Source organism: Battus philenor, unplaced genomic scaffold, assembly GCF_028537555.1.
Source record: "Battus philenor isolate CCGP_79_NKW_IND1 unplaced genomic scaffold, ilBatPhil1.0.hap1 SCAF_2, whole genome shotgun sequence".
In the NCBI taxonomy this organism is placed as follows: Eukaryota; Metazoa; Arthropoda; class Insecta; order Lepidoptera; family Papilionidae; genus Battus; species Battus philenor.
In genome coordinates, this window is record NW_027181682.1 from 12,450,993 (window position 1) to 12,471,889 (window position 20,897).

The window sequence follows — 20,897 nt, forward strand, 5'->3', positions numbered from 1 at the left end:
TACACAATATTCCATCAATTCTTAACAAAGACCCTAATTATCATTGAATTGCCAATTATTTCGTTTACAAACAATGGTTGTATATAAAGTAGCGGTAACAAGGGAAACTCTTCAATTTATGAACACTGAACTCCACCATTGCAAAAGTTTCAGCTCCCAAAAAGCAATGTTGTACAGCCAATTATTCCATTGTTAACGGCATAAATTTACATATATATTTGTTTAATTAATTAAGCTGCTTAATGCAAAATATACAAATATTTTAATCACAAATGGAAATGATTCCGGGGACAACCAGACAGACAGCTGTATTTAAAAATTAAACTTGAGCTTGGATTCTTTGTAATTACAGAGATAAAATGTTCTAGGAAACTCATTAATGAAATCTTTTTGAAACAAGCCAACTGGAAATTATCTAGTAACGTAAGGCCGAAGCCGTCTATTCATCTATTAGAGTAGGTTTAATTAAATAATAAAACAAGAAATAATTATATTATTTTACGTCCATTGATTTAATTAAATATATTTAATAAATAAATGAAAAAGAATTGCAAAATAATTGTTTAAGATTTGAAAATATGGTAATAAAATATATATATCGTCGTTATTTCTACATGAATACTAGTACGGTAAGTTTTATTACGGCAGAGTTTCTTTAATTTATTATATTAATATGTATTAAAACTAGACATTATATTTAACTTTAACATTAAAAAATTCAATCGCCATCAAACACTTATTAAATCAAGATTCATATTTAAATGAATTTGTCTCATTAACATTACAACATCATTATAATCATCATTATAGTCGTTGAACTTCCATTGTTGTAGGCCGCCCCTGCAGATTTCCGATAGAACCGGCTGAAAGCAGCCTGCATCCAGCATCTTCATCTTCCGACAACTTTAACAGGACGAGCCTGTTCCACCTTGTTGATGCACGTCCTATGCAACGCGTGTTGGTCCGTTAAGTTCAGGGACCCTTCCTAAAGAAGCTGTAAAAGCCTTCAGGCTAATAGCATTAACATCAACAGAGAATAAGTAGTAGTGCCGGTCCGTGGTCTCTACTCCTGAACCTTAAAGTTCTAGCGAAAATTTCTTCTGCGCGTTATGCGATTTGCTTAATGCCTCTTCTACTTACCAATTCGTTGGGATATATCGTTCACATTCGTTCAATCTATGGATCACCTCATTTCGATTCGATTCAAATACACTTAAATAAAATGATACAAATCCGAAAACACAATTTCAGTTATTGACTTTCACTTGCTACTGACAGCGGCACATTTGTATCTTAATCCCTTCATAGAGTAGCAACGGCGATCCGCAATCATCTGAATTATATACTTGACCCTTTCTCGTATAAAAAGAAATAAAGGAAGTTCGTAAGGTTCATCCTAAGTAAATGAAAGTCCTACGTTGCATTTTGTTTAATGAATATAAAACGTTACGTTCCATTTGGTTTCTGCTGCATCTATTCAAGTGGGGCGTATATGTTAAGCCTCTTAACTTGCACGAGCTTATTTCTAACTGCCTGCCTGTGTTTGAACATAAAGTTTATTCAGACGTTATATTGTAAAAAAACATAATACCTAAAGTATTGCCTATATGCATATCGCTTTTTGATGTTTTACTATTCTAGACTAAAGTAATAAGTATTAATATAAAGTACAAGTACACATAACTCTAAATCGAATTTCTTTTTTTATTTATTAACTATTTTTATAACGTCAGTAAGGCCTTCTCTACCAAGAAACTTAAATAACTTTTCCTTAAATTTTTCGAGTACTTTTTTGGATTTCATTTGGCATCACTATTAAATCCATATTTAAAAAATATTATTTACGCAAACATTTTAAGATATTCTGTTATATGAATGTAGGTTTTGTCAATTATAATAATAACAAATGATTATTAATCAAGAAAAACGGTTTTGATACTATAAATGTTAATAACTTTGTTAATTTATAAATATGTAGCGAAACAGACTCGGAAGCTTTTTTTAGAAGAGTTTTCGCCGATGTCACAAACATAAATTCGCAATCGAAACGAATTTACAATATATTTCAAGCAGCGGTAGCCCAGCGGTAGAGAACTGACACTTGCGATTGTTGTTCGCGGGTTCGATTCTAGGATTACAGTCTTTCATAATTCACACATTGAGTATCAATTATATAGGATTGTCACTACTCAAAAAACAAGTTTCCAGAAGATGGGCAGCAGCGTCCTCTGCGTACCACAATACCACACTTCAACCGCCAACCCGGCTGTCTAGCGTGACGATTATGGTATATACTCACGAGATATCTTAGGGGAAAGTCTTACAGTGGGCGTTTATAGGCTAAAACGACGACGAGGACGAGACATTTCAAGCTAACAACACTGTTAAACTATTTCTTTGCTTGCAATTCTAGTAATTTAATCAGCTATCGGTTAGTTTAAGATGGGAAGTAAATAACTCAGTTTTTCGAAATAAAAAAGTAAATCACATTCAGTGTACCAACTGAATATTCTAAAGCAACGATAACAATCGGTAGGTGAGAAATGCTAATAAATCGCAGTCCGAGCTCGTGATTCATAGGAATCGAGGGAATCGGGGACTAACAGAATAATATACGGCTTTTAACCACACTGGGATCTGCGCATTATCTGCTCTGAATGCGAAATCAATAGCATATTCCAATAACAATTGCAACATAAGTGATATATTTTTAGTATAGATATATTTTCTACACGAGCCAATATACTTTTCATGGTTGTAATTTACCAATGCTGCCAGTACAATCACTGTGCAAATGTGTTAGATTTCACAGTAACTTCGTGATGCAAATTGATCTAGTCCACAGAAAATGGTTTAAACCCGTGGAAATCATATTACCGGTAACGAGGGAGCGGAAACGAGGTCGTACTTCAAAAGCGGGTTACGAAATGAATCTCTAGCTTACGAGAAATGTGTTTTGATAGTGTTGCTCCAATCATAGTTTAAATATATTTATCTATAATAATAACAATTAATTGACAAATTTGTTAAGTGCAAAACTGGACCGAGTCTTTAATTTTTTTTATTCCGTTAAAGCACAATAAAGTTTTTAATCCAGAAAAAAAATTAGAAATTTTATAAAGATAATGATAAAAAGTACAATTTTCTATTCCTGTTAGTGAGCGTGTGGACTGTATAAACGGATTAAATAAACGAAAATGATGGTGGTAATTTAATAATAATTTTACAAAACTATGTAACAGTCAAATAATACGTAACAATAGACCGACAGAACAAACGACACAAACTGTCAATATAAAAAACAAATAAAAATATAAAGAGGTGTTAAATAACCCAGTCAGTCGCTAACATTTTTCTCCTACATTAAAACACATGTCTTTAGCAGTCAATCCAAAAAAAGTAATAACCAGATTATTTTTAGTGAATAACATTATCATGAGTCTTGGTGTCTACGAAATAGAAATCTTATTTTTCCACGTAATAGTTTACGATTAAGACATAAAATCAACAACCCGAAACACATTTTTATTCTTTTGGATTGTCACGTCGCTATGGTTTTTTATACAATGCCTTTTTAAACAGTAGAATTAATGTATACTATCGTACAAGCCACACCAAGAAAATTCGAGACTGTTCATTTTTTATAAAATATATTTAAAAATAATTCTTTATATAGATAAATATATATCGTGTTTGAAAATATCTTGATCGGACTTTACAGAAACGTTGCTGCCTTTAGCCCGTATCGGAATTTCCTCCAGACGCTATCACGTTTAAAGATCGGTACACCGCATACCGAACGCAATTACCTTTGCTGTCGCTATAAATTTTCAACATACAACGATTTAAAATTTTTCACATTGGTAATATTGTAAATAAAAATATTTACCTGCAGCACGAAGATACCTTATCATGCATAATGGTACAAGATACACACATACTAAGTAGTTACCACAACCTTTAATAATAAGCATAGATTTACATTCCTTCATTTTTTGATGACATATTATCAACGTAATGCTGATCATTGTTTTATAAGACCGTCTTTAGCAATAAATAAAACTGAATATAAAATCATTTTAAAAAAAAATTGTTTACTTATCGTAGCCATGTATGAGATCCCTGCATAACAATGAAACATATAATAATATTTATTCTTTCGGATTTGCTAAGCACCTTCAAATAGTCAACACATATATATCAAACTTTTAAATATATATTTATAGACTGCCAGGTTCGGAACATTGATTCTATTCAGAAGTACCTAGCAAGAAAGTATGTAGTAAAACTTTTAATTTTGATTTTACAGTTTTGTCACGTTCGTATTCGTCTATTTGTCACGTGAAAACCAGCATGATACTTACACATAATGCATAGATCAACGTTTGAATTTTGTTTTACGGTATCACCCTTATAGATCTGCTGTATGCTGGAAACTCAATTATCTGAGCACTCCAGCTTCCCTGCTTCGGAATTCATGATCATGTTATGTCTAGAATTATACCCGCAATATCATTAGTTTCTTTCATGTACATTACTTTGAAGTGCAGTTTAAAAAAATCTTTATTAAGAAAACGTCTCAAAATTTTCGCAGTTGTCAATTTTTTTAATTAAGGATATAAACTATGAGTTAATTTATAACAACACAGTGAACGCATACGTGTGAACAAATAAATAAACTATTTAACCCATCCAAAAGGCTATAAATATGATTATAAAAAATATTTTCTCTACATAGAGTTAATTAATGCATCCGTTTAAATATTCATGAATAATTAACGTCGTCCTAATCATTTTAAAGCCCTAGTACAACCTTTTATCAGTGCGATTAGTGAAATTAAAGTGTACCGGATATTGCTGCTAGGAACAGTTAAGCGAAACACGTCTGGACGGATATTTATTCGGATGTGCTTCGCAGCTCACTTTATGACTTTAATTTTCACGAGAAAATATTTGACCTTTCATATGTATTCTCCGATAAAAAAAAATTATATTTTATAATATTTCATGACGAAACTATTAAGGATAATCTCTAACTAATATAGCAATGTCAGGTAAAGAATACACACAAAATTCCCCCATTTCATTATGACGAAAGAATTGCGATGATTGCAAAAGAAAACTTTCCACCCAGTTAAGGCTATTGTAGAATAGACTCAAACTGCGTTTGTTAGGTTTGTTGTAGCAAAGATTAGTAGTTATGTATCAGAAAAAATTATCAATTCAATCAAATCATATAATCCAATTCACAGCACACTTTTATTCCATTTTTTATGCCCTTATAGGCCAACTAACATAGTTTCCACTAGACAACTTATCACTTCGATGGTTATGAAACGAGCGACCGAGCTCCCTACTCAATAAACAAAACGCTGGTTCAACCCCACCACTCTCAATCCTTTTACTGGAAGTTTTCACAAAAGAGTGACGGGGTCGAATAGTATTGCCATTAAAGCAAAATAAAACTACCTTTTATAAAATTATTACATTCGACCATCCTATGAAACATGTAGCCTCCTGGCACACTAAAAACATTAGGAACTCTGCCAATAAATTATTTACTAAACTAACTTAAGTTACTCATTATTTTATTACATCTGTTTTTCCTTATCACGTGTCTATGTTCTGTTCTGTACGCGTTCACGTCCGACTACACATACGTCGCGTGTTAAACCCTTCGCATTTATCAATTTACTTTGAAGTAAAAGAATCGTCATTTTATCAATTGTCGAAAATAATGAAAAATCAAAGTTATTTTTAGCTAAAACATCACGTAGATGAAAGAATTTGAACATTATTCATTTAGGGTTTTTGAGAACGTACAATTTTGAAATAAATTAATTTCTAATACCGCAAAAATTAATATATAAATATTTAAAACCCCATAATGTTCTTTTTCACTTGTTTTTTTTAACGAAGTTTTTTAGAATTAAAAAAAAATTAAAAAATGTCGATGTGGTAGTCGTTGGGAAAGAGAAGTCAATGGTAAAGTTTTATAACAATTTTTGCTGAACGAAATTAAAATTAATTCAATATAATGTAGTAGAGTAGGCATATAATTTTCTTGTATACCGTAAACCGATCACTACCGACCTTTTTACAAATTGTGCACTTGAAAGTAAGTTATAAGCTTTGCTCTCACGGTACGGTTCTTATGGCTAATCTTAAACGGAACATAAATATGTTACCCACGGATCTTTCAAATTTACGTTAAATATATTCGATACGTGACGGATTTGTACATCTTTTTATTAAAATTTATGAATTTCTAAGAACTTACAAGCAGACAATCATGCCTTTCGGAGCCCTAAAGCAATAAATACATTGTACAAATCAATCTAATCTCTTGTTGGACTTAATACATGAGTTGACATTGCAGAAAATACGGTACGGATGATGTGATATTATCCTGTAAAAGAAAGCTATAAAGCTAATGCTCATTGCATCAGAAGGACTATAGAAACGGCTTATAAATAACGATAGGTTAAATAAATTATTAAAGAACCTTTTTTTACGCCATATATGTCTATAAAACGAAAGAGTATTTGAATTAGTATGTATTAGTGTAATATATAATGTACTTAAGTAAGCACTCGGGTGGACTAACGTTATCGAAGCGAAATATTAACTTTTCCAATTTGGTCCCCATCGTCCACATAGCTATCGACGTCAGAACAGGAATGACGGAAACAAATTACGTTACGACTATGTCAATGCTAGGAGAGAAATCATTTCGATTTTTCCATTCTTTTTGTCGCAATTAAAACGAAACCGATAAACATAAACTTTTTTACATCAATGTATTAAAAAATATTTAGAGCACAATTTTGCTATAAACTTTAAATATCGAATATTTCCGTTTAAGCAAAAATAATTATCAAACTCGGGGTATGAAACTTACAGTATATGTAAGAGAGGAAGATTCGGTCTTTTCGAGTTTCGAGAACTAAAATGTACATTCAAATCTACTTAATACATTCAAACAATATGTGTTCAAATATACGCCATAAATTATTATATTTAATTCAAAAAAATTTCAAGAAAATATAAAAATTATTTTGTTAAAATTACTTTCGAAAAGAATAAAAATACTTCATTTATGATACTAATTGTAGAACCATTCTTGTTAAAATAAAATTTTCATTTTGTAACTATTTTATTATGGAATATATATCAAAATTTACAATGAATTTAAACCAACATGGGCAGTTAATAAGAGACGTAATTCAAACTATTCAAACCGCTAATACATCCGAAAAACTATGAATATTGAACTCGTTAATATTTCTCTTAGAAATAGAGTGGTTTTATGTTGTGGTTACAAATTATAACACAACAAATGAACTATAAAAAAAAGTTAAATCTTAGTATCAAGCGAGCAGGCCGGGTAAATATTCATCGCGTTAATATTCGTCTGATAACTCGGTGGGTGCTTCAATATTCTCAAACGTATACTTTAAGCCGGCACGAGCTAGATTAAGGAAAATTTAAACCAAATATACTCAAATGCACGTACTTGGTTTAGTTGGCTTACGGACAAATATTTCCATTAAGATTGAATACAATTTCATTGATAATTTTATAAAATTCACAAGTGGTAAATATTTTTAATCATATTTATAATGTTTTATAAAATACTAACATTAATTATTTATAAGCAACTGCGTTTAAAAAATACTTAAACAAAAGTGGTTAAATTTAACAATTCAAAGTTATAGACATTTTTAAAATGTACGTTTCAGACCGGCACTGTATTGGCTCATGCTATCCCTTAGTTCTATTAGTCCAGTCTTGCTTGGAGCTACAATACCCGGGGAGCGTTATCTTTGTCGCACGACTGACAAAACGTCACATAGATAGTGTGAGACAGGGATAATGCTCTACAAAAACGAAATTAGCCGATTGTCTCTTTCCAAAGGTCTATGTGCAATATTTATCGCCGGGTACTGTATCTTAGTCCGACGAAATAAATAATCTAAAGGTACTCTGCTTAGTTACAATGAAGAGGTCTGTGTCTAATATCTTCAGCGTTTTGAAAAGCTGTAACAGCCAAAGATAAACAGTTTATCAAATAAAAAAAACGCCCGATAATGTTTGCCTAATTTACGGGTAAATGATACGAGTAGCTTTGACAAATTGACAATGGGAGTACACTTAGTCAATTAATGATATATTTCTTCAATTAAAATAATTGATTGAGGTATCATTATGTAATCAATTTGTTTAATAACAGGACTGCGATCAGTTGTGACAGTTGAAACAGTTCGCCATAATTAATTTTAGTAACATTAACAGTATTAAGCCTTATGGTATACTATTGTAGTAATACTGCAAAAATAACAACACGGTTTTAGTCGTGCAAAAAAACCATATGTTCTATTTATAATTTCTGCGATACAGTGTCTCGAAGAGAAAAAAATAGATATTAAAATATTGACTGTTACTTATCAATACGTGTATTGTAATGTATTGGAAGTTCACCAAAACATAACCAATTTTTCTAGGAATTGTTGTGTATACAATATTAATACGAGAAGCAAATATAAATTTTGTATACCTAAGCATCGTCGAGTTTTTCAATCTTTTTATGGGAAATGTATACGCTTTTACAATAGGGTTCCAGATAATGTTCAGAAAACTTCTATTGAAACTTACATAAAATATTCAAAAAACGTGTACGTACACTTTGGGATTATAAAATATACAATTTTATGTTATTTTAAAAAATATATAGACCCGCTGAGTTTTCGTTCGCCAGTTCTTGTCAGGTCTGTGGCGTTTATTATCCGAACAAGTGGTAGATTCACCTTGACGTCAATAACAGATGTAACCTGTCCTATGTTGTAAAAAATTTGTTCGAATTTGAATAAACTGCAATATATAATATAACATTTGTTTTTTTGTTACAATAATCAATTTTTAGGAAGCGTTATGTTTAAAACTATTGGGACACTATTGTTTAAGGGACAGCTTCGTACCAACACTCGATTGCCAATCCGATTTCACTCCCCATACCGCTAAGATTATTTTTTCCTCCACGCATTACGCTCCACAATATAGTCAGTATTTTATTGTAAAATAGTTATATTCATATCAAAATTAATAAGAATTGTTGTCTGGGTTATAGGTTTAAATAAGTCCAACCATGAGAAGGCTACTAATTCTAGTATAAATTTTATCAACTGACAATGAATAAATCCAATAGTATTTTAATAATTCCTGAAGAGTCTTTAAAGCTTGCTCATTAAATCAAAGTAACACAGATTGTGAAGTCTCTCAATAGGATTTCCTTTGTCCTAACATAAAAAAGCAGACAATGTAGACAAGATATTAATTAGTCTTCAGAAACGATCCTCATTGAATTGCAAATCGTTGATGTTTTGTTTACAGACAATAGCTGCTCTCTCCCGGAGTAGCAGTAACACAAGTAGTTCAACTAGCGAGAGCTATCCAATTTTCTCAGATCCCATAACACTATAAAACTACTTCATAAAACTAAAGGATGAGTAACAGAGAAGTGTATGAAGTATCGATTTTAAAAATGATAAGCTTCAGTTGTGTATATATAACAGTATGTTTATTAATACATCCGCAAATGTTATAAGTTGTTCAGGTTGAGGAAATAAAAAAACTTTGTTCCTCATCTAATTATCTTTTATTCCTACATAACAGATACAATCGCGGCTAAGCACTTGCTTATATACATTACAAAAAACTTCCGAATCAAATTTATATTTTTAGTTTTAAATCAAATAGGAACGATACGTGGCCATTTGAAGTAAAGAAAAGAAATCGATTGATGACAACAAAATATCTTCAATACTTCACATTTAGTATGTAATAAATCTTTTTCTATGCCATATTTTCGATTTTTATTGACGTAGTATGTCTTCGTAATATTTACCTAGGATAAAGAACTTGCTTCGAACAGCATACTCTCCCCTTGTGGATTGGTGGATATCATATCATCTGATTTTTAATCTTTTAGTTACATTCAAGTGAAATTGGTGAGACAAAAACAAAAGATGTAATTACATGAAGAAACAACGTAAAATACAAATAATTTATAGTTAAAATTATTTTTTTAAATATATGCAAGGATTGGCTTGTGAGGTTTTGTTTGGTTATTTGATATTACACAGCAAATATGGCAGACATACAAACCTTTAATTTCTCTATAAATTTCAAAAGAGAAATCACCTTTTTTCTTTTTTAAACGAAACTTTTTATTTAAATCTTCGTTTTAGGCTTCGTGACTAATTAACAAATATATGAAATGCGTAGAAAATTGCACGAAAAAGCCAATTTTAATTAACAATCGTGTACATTCGTAATTAAAAACATAATCCGAAAAATTGAAATTTCGTAAGCCTTTTGACAAGAGTTCGCAATAATGAAATATCTGTTGCCGATTTCGCTTACGTTTTACGTAGGTATTTATAGCAATCAAATTAGAAGAGGTAATATTTCTATTTTATTTTATTTTTTAATTAAAAATGTCTGTGTTTACATTAACCTAACCGTATTGCTTGTTCGTAAGAGATTATTGCACGCCTCTAATTCGCCATCTACATATGATAAATATGAACAATAATATAGCAAAAGATCACGAAGTTCACTATAATAGACAATACAATGTACAATTCTTAACGTTCTACAATACTTTGAACTTTTAACATTAACCATTACTAAGTAGTAAAAATGCATTTAGAGAAGTAAAATTACGACTTTATTCTCTTTTGATATCAAAATGAATTATAAAACTTCAAGAAAAGCATTCTAATAATTTGTCAAACAAAAAAATAATAAAGGTTTACGAATTCTATTACATTGATCATCATCATAATCTCAGCCGATAGATGCCTACTGCAAAGCATTTGAGACCTCCCTCAAAGATCTCTATGATGATCAGTCTAAAGCTGCCTGCATATAGAGACTTTTCGCGACCTGAACTATGTTCTTTGTCCACCTAGTGGGCATACCCACACTGCGTCTACTGGCTCCTGGCTACTACCTCTATGGGGTTTTGATTTACGTAATTTTTTATTTGCATACTCATCTCTCGTCCTTCTCAATGTTTCTCATTCAATCAATATCTTTCATTCCTCTCCATACGTTCCTTCCTTACATCACCTCACTTCCTTCGCCTTTCCTCCTGGGTTCACCTTGACTATTTTGTTACTTTACCTAGCATGGGGCGTACCTACGCCACGTATACTTGTGGCTGCCATTCAAGAAACTCGTGGCCCGTACAGCCATCGATTGTATGACCAATGTCTTCTGCCCACTACCACTTCAAATGATCAATTCTTCGCACAACGTCGATGCCCTTCTTCTGCGCATATCCTTATTTCTATAAAATTGCTTCTTTATAACCTTTACAATATTACAGTAACAAATACTATCAGGTATAGAAATCAATTATTAAGTCGCCATTGTTGATACTTTATAAATTAATTTGTTTTTCAATTAACTTTATGTCTATCTATATATCTATCTTACCAAATCTTAAAGCTCCATAATATTACTAAGACAATTTGTATATATTTTTCAGATTCTTTAGAAGGATATGTTGTGGGTGGAATTGACGTACCAATACTTATGTATCCACACATAGCCCAGATTTTCTATAAAAAACAGGTTTGCGGCGGTTCTATTATAAGTCATCGCGTGATTTTAACAGCTGCTCATTGTTTATTTACTCGTCAAGAGGTACCGATTGTAGCAAAGGACGTAATAGTTTATCTTGGTATGTACAAATGGCACAAAAAATTAAAACATTTATGCAAGACAAATGTACTTCTTAATATTTTTAGATTATGTTGTTATATGTTCTCCTAGTTGTTTCTAAATACTCTTTAAGGACTCATTAAGTAGCCGCTGACCATTACTTATATTGTCAATTTAAAACAAACTAAAGCATTCTAAGTACTATACTGTATGCCTTGGACAACCACATATAGTTCAATAACTCGTTAGTGGTAGCAACAGAAACTTGATCCCTTAACAGATAAACGATGCAAAACTTAATATAGCGTTTAGAGTTTTTAATGTTTTACACGTAAATCATAAATTTTACTATTTTAAATAATTGATATAAATACAATGGTGGTTTCAATAGTTAGTGTAATACAATTTAACGAAAGAAACATTTTTAATGTATACAGGCAAGCGGTGTGTTCCCAAAACCAACGTACCGCGCCTTTGGAAAGCGCGGAGAGGGCTGTTGTCGGACTAGTGGGAACCAGCAGCTAATGCGTCTCGCTGCGCCCATGCTTAAGACGCGGTACAGCGGTTTCGGTAGCACTATATTAATCTTATATTCTTCATTTGAATCCCGGAATTTATTTAATTCTCATAATCAGCCAACAGCTTGAATTAAACGGGAGAAAATAAAATTCAACTATGGCACATATTAAGTGTTGCTATCTTTATTAATCGAAAAATTAATATTTATACTCGTTTCTTTAGTTCTAAAAAAATTATCACAGTAATAACGAAAGTTATTACAAAGTCTTATATCATAGATTTGAAACAAAAACCGGAGCACGATCAGAGAAGTTTAAAATGAAGGAATTAGGTACAAAACTCAAACAATGGAATCTAAAATCAATAATTTCCTTTAATAAGGGTCAGATGAGATAAGAAAGGGAGCGAAATATAAAGGATGTGAAGTACTGGCACATGAACAGTATGACGGAAGAAAGGAAGAAACGTTCTATTTTTATGATATAGGTTTGATACTTCTTAGAAAGTCAGTCAAATTTGGCCTTACTGTCAAGAAAGTGCGCATTGCAGAGAGTAATGATTTTAGAAATGTTGAGTATCGCTTTACTATTGCTGGTTTCGGTGCTGTTTCGGTAAGTTATAATTTTTATAACAAATTCATTAAGCTATTTCTTAATAAAGTAACAAAAATAACATAGTTTTTTTAAGAGTGTTTATTCATCATTATCAATTAAGCTGTGGAACGTCCACAGCTGGACATACGCCTTACCCTGTATATTTCCAATAGAACTGGTTAAGAATAAGGTACCTTATTCTATCCAGTGGAGACTACGCATTTTCATCATCTTGCTAATCAGTTTGCCAATCCTCTGGGCATTGACTTTCGTTCGACTACACCGCTAAGGCCTTGATGTTCTGGAGTAAAGGCCCGTAATCTCCGGTCCCCCTGGTGCCGGTCCGTACCGGCAAGCGTTACGTTAGACAGACACCGACAAGGTAGACAAACGAATTTATAAACGTCGTTGAAAGATGCTCGATGCAGGCTACTTTCAGAAGGGCGTATTGGAATTCTTCAGAGGAGGCCTATGTTCAGCAGCAGACATTCTGTGGCTTAAAGAATGATAACATTCATTTACAGAATTTATTTAAAGGTTCCCCATCAAAGAAACTCAAAGCTACGCGAATGTACTATGTTAATACAAAAACATGTAATGAAAGTCAATCATTCAGAGGGGTGATGAGTGTCCCTGATCATATGTTTTGTTTGATTGGACACGGATGGACTAGTGACTGCTTCGGTGATTCGGGCTCTGGAGTTATTTGGAGAGGGTAAGATTATAAAAATATTAATCATACCGTTTTACGTAACTATACATAAACAATCTACTTATGTGTTTATCAATAATAAATTTTCCGAGGTAATAAACAATAATAAACACAATACTTAGTTATTTGATAATAACACGTATCATCTCTTAAGTCATTCATTCCTCATTCAACTTAAATTGAGTTCTTTTTGTTAATTATATTGTAAATTCAAAAGTATCACTTTATTATTTTCCTATTTAAAAAAGAAGGCTGTCGATTGTAATACAGCTTATAACTCGTGTATCCTTGGCATATGTAACAACGACATACTACAATAAATTATGCAGTGTGATGTGGAAACACGTTTATTTAATTATTAAAACAATTTGTGCGCGGAAAATGAATAATTCGCCTACGCGCGGTTGCGCATCGAACCATGGCTCAAATCCGACTCTCTGGAACTCCAACGGCCGCGGGCGCACGTGCTGCGCGTCTTGGCTACCTGCCAAGAGCAAGCAAGAGCGCGTATCGTGCATGCCGTGCGAGTGAGCGAGACGAGTGGGCGAGACAAACAAAAGGTTGAGCGTTGTGACGACGTCCGCGGGAACTTTCACATCTGGCGGCTTTTTTATATAGCAATATTATTACATACTCCCCCTTTTGACCAGGACCAGTGACCTCACAACTGGTCAAACCGACACAAGCTTTCGCGGTCGGCCGCGAGGACGTTTTGGAGCCACAGGCTCAGGAATCTCAGTGCATTCACCCTCTCGCGAATGATAGCGTCTTAAGTCAGAGACATGATACTTTCCAATGGTAATGTCGGACTTATCAGGAAACGCTAACAGGTACGTAGTTGGGCTAACTTTCTTCTGAACGACGTAAGGCCCGTCTCGTTTAGGTACGAACTTAGCGCTGACTCCTTTTGCAGAGTTGCTGAGAACGTGCGTTTTCATCAATACGAAGTCGCCGACGTCGAGACTGTCACTTTTACGAATTTTATCTTTAACAGCTTTGCGGAGGTCTTGTTGGTGTTCAATACTTTCTTTGCTGGACTGGAGAGTATCTGCGAGTCTTAGCAGATAAGGTGTGATTTGCGGCACGTAGTTCTCCGCTTCGACAACTGCACGCAAGTCCGTCTGAGCTGCAATTGGTGAGCGAAGTTCGCGAGCAAAAGTCAGGTATGCAGGAGTCTGTTGGGTTGCTTTTGTCAACGATGTGTTTAAAGCGAAAAGAATAAATGGCAGAGCTTCAGGCCATTTTTGATGGTGATTTTCCACGAGGATAGCCATTTGCACCTTAAGGTCCCTGTTCTTCCTCTCCACAGGATTCGCTTCTGGATGATACAGGGGCACCAGATTCTGCTTAACACCCAAAACAAACATAGCTTTCTGCATAACATCGGCGACGAATTGGACACCATTGTCAGAAATTAATCGCCTAGGAACACCAAAACGAAGGAAAACCTCCTCTATCAAGATCTTAGCACAGGCTTCAGCAGTAGCTTCAGTAAGCGCAAACAGCTCTACCCACTTACTGGCGGTGTCTTCGACAATAAGGACCCAACGTTCACCCTTGGGACCCTTAGGAAGTGGACCGAACAAATCTACTGCTACAACTTCGAAGCGCTGTGCGGGTACTGGAGTCTGCAACAAGCCTGAAGGCTTCTCATTCGAAGGCTTGTAACGCTGACATTCAGTACAAGAATTGAGATACTCCGCTACAAAACGACGCATTCCAGGAAAATAGAACCGCTGGGAAATACGATGCAAAGTCCTATCAACACCACCGTGACCAGCTGTTGCAGCGTCGTGACATTCAACCATAACTTGCTTCCGACGGTTGACTGGTACAACAAGCTGCGGTTCTTCCGTTTCTGCTTCTGTATATCGGTAAAGTATCCCCTTTGACATATGATAACCTCTATCTGTCCACCTACAAATCTCCACTTCTTCCTTTCCCTCCAGGCCCAGGATAATCTTCGCGATTTCAGGATCTGCGAGCTGATCTTCACGAAGAGCGGTTGCCTCCCATCGTGGCGTTTCAACCACCACCGTACAGACGCCACAAGCATCTCGAGCCTCCTCAACGCATGGCGGTCGACTGAGAGAATCTGCGATGACGTTTGCCTTTCCTGGGGTGTAGTCCACTTGGAGATCGAAAGACTGCAACTTCATAGCCCAACGGACCAATCTACCTGCAGGAGACTTCAAGGTTAGTAACCACTTCAAGGGCTGGTGGTCGCTGGCGACGCGCACGGGATGACCATCGATGTAGCCGCGGAACTTCTCGACTGCCCACACAACTGCAAGAGCTTCACGCTCGGTAGTTGAGTAGTTTCGTTCCGCCGAAGTCAGAAGGCGGCTGGCGTACGCGATCGGACGCTCCTCGCGCGGCGACTCCCCCTGCAAGAGAGCTGCACCTAGAGCATAGCTGCTCGAGTCAGTCCTAAGCACAAAAGGAAGACTATAATCTGGCTGGATGAGGATTGGAGAAGAGGTAAGTGATTTCTTAAGTTCCAAGAACGCGGTGACTTGAGCTTCGCCCCACAACCAAGACTGATCTTTCTTCGTCAGCATAGTCAATGGTTGCGCAACCTTTGCGAAGTTCGGCACGAACTTGCGGAACCACGAGCACGTCTGTAAGAAGGATTTCAAGTGCTTCACATTCGTTGGCTCGTTCATATCGACGATGGTGCTGATTTTGTCAGGATCCGGCGATAGCCCTTGAGACGAAATCACGTGACCTAGATACTTAACACTTTCTCTAGCAAACACGCATTTAGCTCGATTGGCGCACAGGCTGAAGACACGAAGGCGATCGAAAACAGCTCGAAGATCCTGTAGATGCTGAGCAAAGTTTTCAGAGATCACGATGAGGTCGTCTATGTAACCTAAAATAGTCACGCCTTTTAAAGCAGACCCTGAACGAAACCTGTCAATCAGACGCTGGAACGTCGCTGGAACGTTGCGCAAGCCAAAAGGCATACGCTTGAATCTGAAAACGCCAAATGGTGACACGAAGGCGGTCTTGTCGCGATCCTCTTCCTTGACAGCAACCTGCCAGTAACCTGCCTTGAGGTCGATGGTGCTCATGAAACAGCTTTTGCCAGTATACTGCAGTAGATCGTCGATCACCGGAAGCGGATAGGAGTCAACCTTCGTGACGGAATTCAATTTGCGATAATCCACACAAAATCTGTAGGACCCATCCTTTTTAGGTACCAACAGCGCTGGTGCTGCCCACGGAGACTCACACTCTTCGATGACACCCTCCGTCAGCATCTTATTAATTTCAGCCTCCATTACTTCTTTTTTCGCAGGCGTCAGGCGGTACGGCGATCGGCGGGTGGGTGCCGGTGTCAATGCGGTGTTCAGCGAACGACGTCGGTCCTCCCCCTTCTCGGAAAATGTCCTCGTATTCCTGCAATGTCTGCGCAAGGCTTGCTCTTTCAGGTGGTGACAGCATCATACCCTCGTCCGAACGCAACATGTCGGCAGAGGCGCACCCGATGAAGTTACGTGATTTCTCACAACGCAAGGGGTGAATGACCTGAGGTTGATTAGCTGTGAACCAAGTTTCATTAAAAATATCAATAACCAAACCAGCTTTACGTATAAAATCAATGCCTAGCAATGTTTCATTGTTAACTGCATCTGGAAAAATAATAAATGTGATAGGTATTGATGCCCCCGCGAGCATCACCACAACGTCCACCAGTCTGACTGTCACGTCACGCACTACACCGTCAGCAAGTTTTACAGTCATGACGCTACTACGCATCGGCTGCCCTAACTTAAGCAACAAGGAGTACAGCGTGGATCCGGCAACGCTACGTTTAGCCGCCGTGTCTAATAGACCGGTACCGCGATAGCCAAAAATCTCTATGTCCAAAATTGGACGGCCTTTGGTACAAACATCCGGACGCAAGCGCTCGGTACGCGAGTTATCCACTGACCGCGCATCAGGCACATCATATACATAACAAACAGAATTTAAAAAAACAGTATTACAATCAAAAGAAACATGGGCTTGACATTGCGATGCCTCGGTTTTGGAATATAAATGCCTATTTGTTGACATAAAATCGCATGCAAAGAACGAATCCTTAGTGTCCGTATTTTTTGTATTACAGTTAACACAATTAGCACGAATAACACTTTTCATACCACAACCGTAACACGAAACTGTATGCGGGTCACTTTTAGATCTAAGCCTTGAGCACTCATCGCGATTATGTCCACTCTTCCTGCAATAAACACAAAACCGTTTACCTCGATTCGGCGCATTCGCTGCGCTTACCACAGCAGGTACAGCGGCGGCGGCGGCGGCGCGTGCGTTGCACGTGGCACGCGCGCGCGAGCCCGCACTCCCTGCTCGCTGATCGCTTTGTACACTTTCTCGTGTTAATTTGAAACGAGCCGTGCAACCGGCGAAGTTTCCCGACGGAGACGGATGAGCCGAAGACGACGATGGCGATGGTGATGGCGAGGGCGCTCCTGTGGTGAAGGCCGGCGATCGCAGCAAAAGACTCTCGATTAGCTGGCGGTTTGACTCCGCTTGAGCCTTGGCGAACGCCGCCATGAACGACGATAGCTGCCCCTCGGTCATGAACCTGTCCGAGTCCTCATCCTCGACGTTGTTACGGACGCCTGGAGCCTTGCGACGCGGCATCGCAAACAACAGATGCAAACCACTGACGAAATTCACTCCGATAACGCACAATTGTTAAATTTTCGATGGGATTCTTCTACGACGCTAAGATGGCGAACGGTTGAATACGCGATTTCGTCGATAATTAGCGTGTAGGCCACGGGTTGGGAGCCAGTGTGATGTGGAAACACGTTTATTTAATTATTAAAACAATTTGTGCGCGGAAAATGAATAATTCGCCTACGCGCGGTTGCGCATCGAACCATGGCTCAAATCCGACTCCCAGAACTCCAACGGCCGCGGGCGCACGTGCTGCGCGTCTTGGCTACCTGCCAAGAGCAAGCAAGAGCGCGTATCGTGCACGCCGTGCGAGTGAACAAGACGAGTGGGCGAGACAAACAAAAGGTTGAGCGTTGTGACGACGTCCGCGGGAACTTTCACATCTGGCGGCTTTTTTATATAGCAATATTATTACAGCAGTTTTTTTTTTAAAAAAATAAACTTCTTATTACTTACTATCTAGATGTACCGATTATTCATTGATTAAAAATATTTATAATTTACTTATAACTTGCCATTAATCATACCTATTTTTTTAGTTTCCGGTATCAATTTTTTAACTGCTTTATGGAAAAATAAAGCATTGCCTTATAAATTTCATTGTTTTTACTCTCAGGACATTAGTGGGAATCGTATCAACGGGTCGAGATGACTATTGTGGTTCGGACATGCTTCCATCAATGTATACCGACTTAGTGTACTTTCGAGACTGGGTCACGACCAAAATCACCGAACTCGAATCTATACCTACAGATAAATGTGAAAGGTCTGCGGAAAACTAAGTGAGCAAACGAAGAACATAAAACTAGCATTTAAATATTAAACATGTAATAAGACTGGGGTTCGATTTCTTTAACTGTCTTAATAAAAAGTAACTTTATGACCTGTACATTTTTATAACGAATAAACTCATTTCTGGCTTTATAAGTAGAATTAGTAAGCACGTTATATCTTTGATTAGATAGGGAGAAGAGCCTGGTCTATGAAGGTGAAAGCTAATGTATATGAATAAGCCTCGAACTCGCTATGGACCCATACCTGCACGGTAAATCCGTGGATTGCTGCACTGCTAGCCATAAGCCTCACCCAAGGAGCGCCTCGATTACCAGTCTTACGTTTCCTGCAATCAGTCACTCCGCGTTCTTAACTATGTCGAGATTTACTCATGCGTCTGCGTCTATAGGTTCATAGTCGCTACTCGACAACCTTTCATCTGAACGTCTCTTTATATTTAGCTTAGTAAAGAAAATAATCAACAATTGTAATTTTTCCTCATACATAATTAACAAAATAATTAGTACATACAATATCGCCAAACTGCACACACATTTTATATATTTATTTTTTTATTTAATGTTCTTTATTGTACACGTTAAGATACTTTTAATAAGTTTTACAATAATATACAAAAAAGTACAATGGGCGGTCTTATCACACAAGGCAATCTCTTACAGTCAACAATAGTATGGAAAAGGTAAAATTAGTATTAATAAAGACACATTTTACTAGCGAAATAAATAAAGTATTTATAAATTTCTTAAACATCATTTTAAAATAACCTATTTTTCCAACATAATCTTTTCCTATAACTTGAAAGTAAAATCACCGACCAATTCATTTTGAGGACAATTATCAAGGTTGTTGTGTGAAAGGGAATGAATGTCAGTCTTAACACAGAAACATTGGCGGTAAGCCTTTTGCTCTAGCTTTGCGGAGCCATTTTACTTAATGTAGTCATTACCGGACTTAATGGCGCGCATTAGACAAGTCATTCACTTGCTTTATGCACAAAGGGCAGCGCTTGTAAAGCTTGTATTCACTTGTACAGAAAGAAGAAATTATCTGTGGAATTAATAGCGACTTGTTTTTCAATATTTTTATTTTGAAGGCAATTTTAACTGAATTGCTGTCATCGCAATTACAATTTACTTTCGATTTTTTTTTAAATTTCAAAATATTTTTTTATTTCACATTCGCAATTTTCTTAAAAGTTTAAAAAAGTGTCTTGTCTTTATGAAACGCCATACCAAAAACAAACATTAATAACTCACAAATTAACGACTAAGATTTTTTAGTATATTAAAAGCCTCTAACATAAAGACAATGAACGTCATGTCGCGACGGCCTAATTAATTTTATACAGATCACCATAAAACTTTATATGCTCATATTTTTTAAGTTTATATGTCTGCATTGTTGTAACCATTGCCAGATGGCGCTGCGCTCTTATACTTTTTATACCATTCAACTGATCGATTTATAAATTGGTATCTATAAATAATTGTATTGTATTAAAGTAAACTTTTATTAATACATCAATACACAACACTAACACTACAGTGTTAATTATTATTATCTACATAATCTTTAATGCAGCTCAAAGAATTGTTATATGAAAGAATTGTTATTGAACATAAACGTCCTTTATATGGTTCATCTGTCCATCTTGTGAGCTGACGTTCTACGATGCATTTGCCCGTGGACCTCCCTACTCCAGAACCTTAATGCCTGCACCTGATGTGTTCTGCACGCAGTACTCGCTACCTCTCAAGTTGCCAATCATCTAAAATCAAACATGTTTGTTCATGTTTATCTTTGTTTGCCAGTTTATGCAATCAATTAATATTTTTATGATAATTGTCAGGGTT

At 36.0% G+C, this 20,897-nt stretch overlaps 1 long non-coding RNA gene across 1 annotated transcript; it reads left to right on the forward strand.

Annotated features, from left to right (window-relative positions):
* The first annotated feature begins 12,502 nt into the window (after window positions 1-12,502).
* LOC137922452 (uncharacterized) lies at window positions 12,503-19,096 on the forward strand. Its single transcript, XR_011107521.1, has 3 exons — window positions 12,503-12,860; window positions 13,367-13,557; window positions 18,866-19,096. It is a non-coding gene; the product is annotated as an uncharacterized lncRNA (long non-coding RNA).
* The last annotated feature ends 1,801 nt before the right edge of the window (window positions 19,097-20,897 follow it).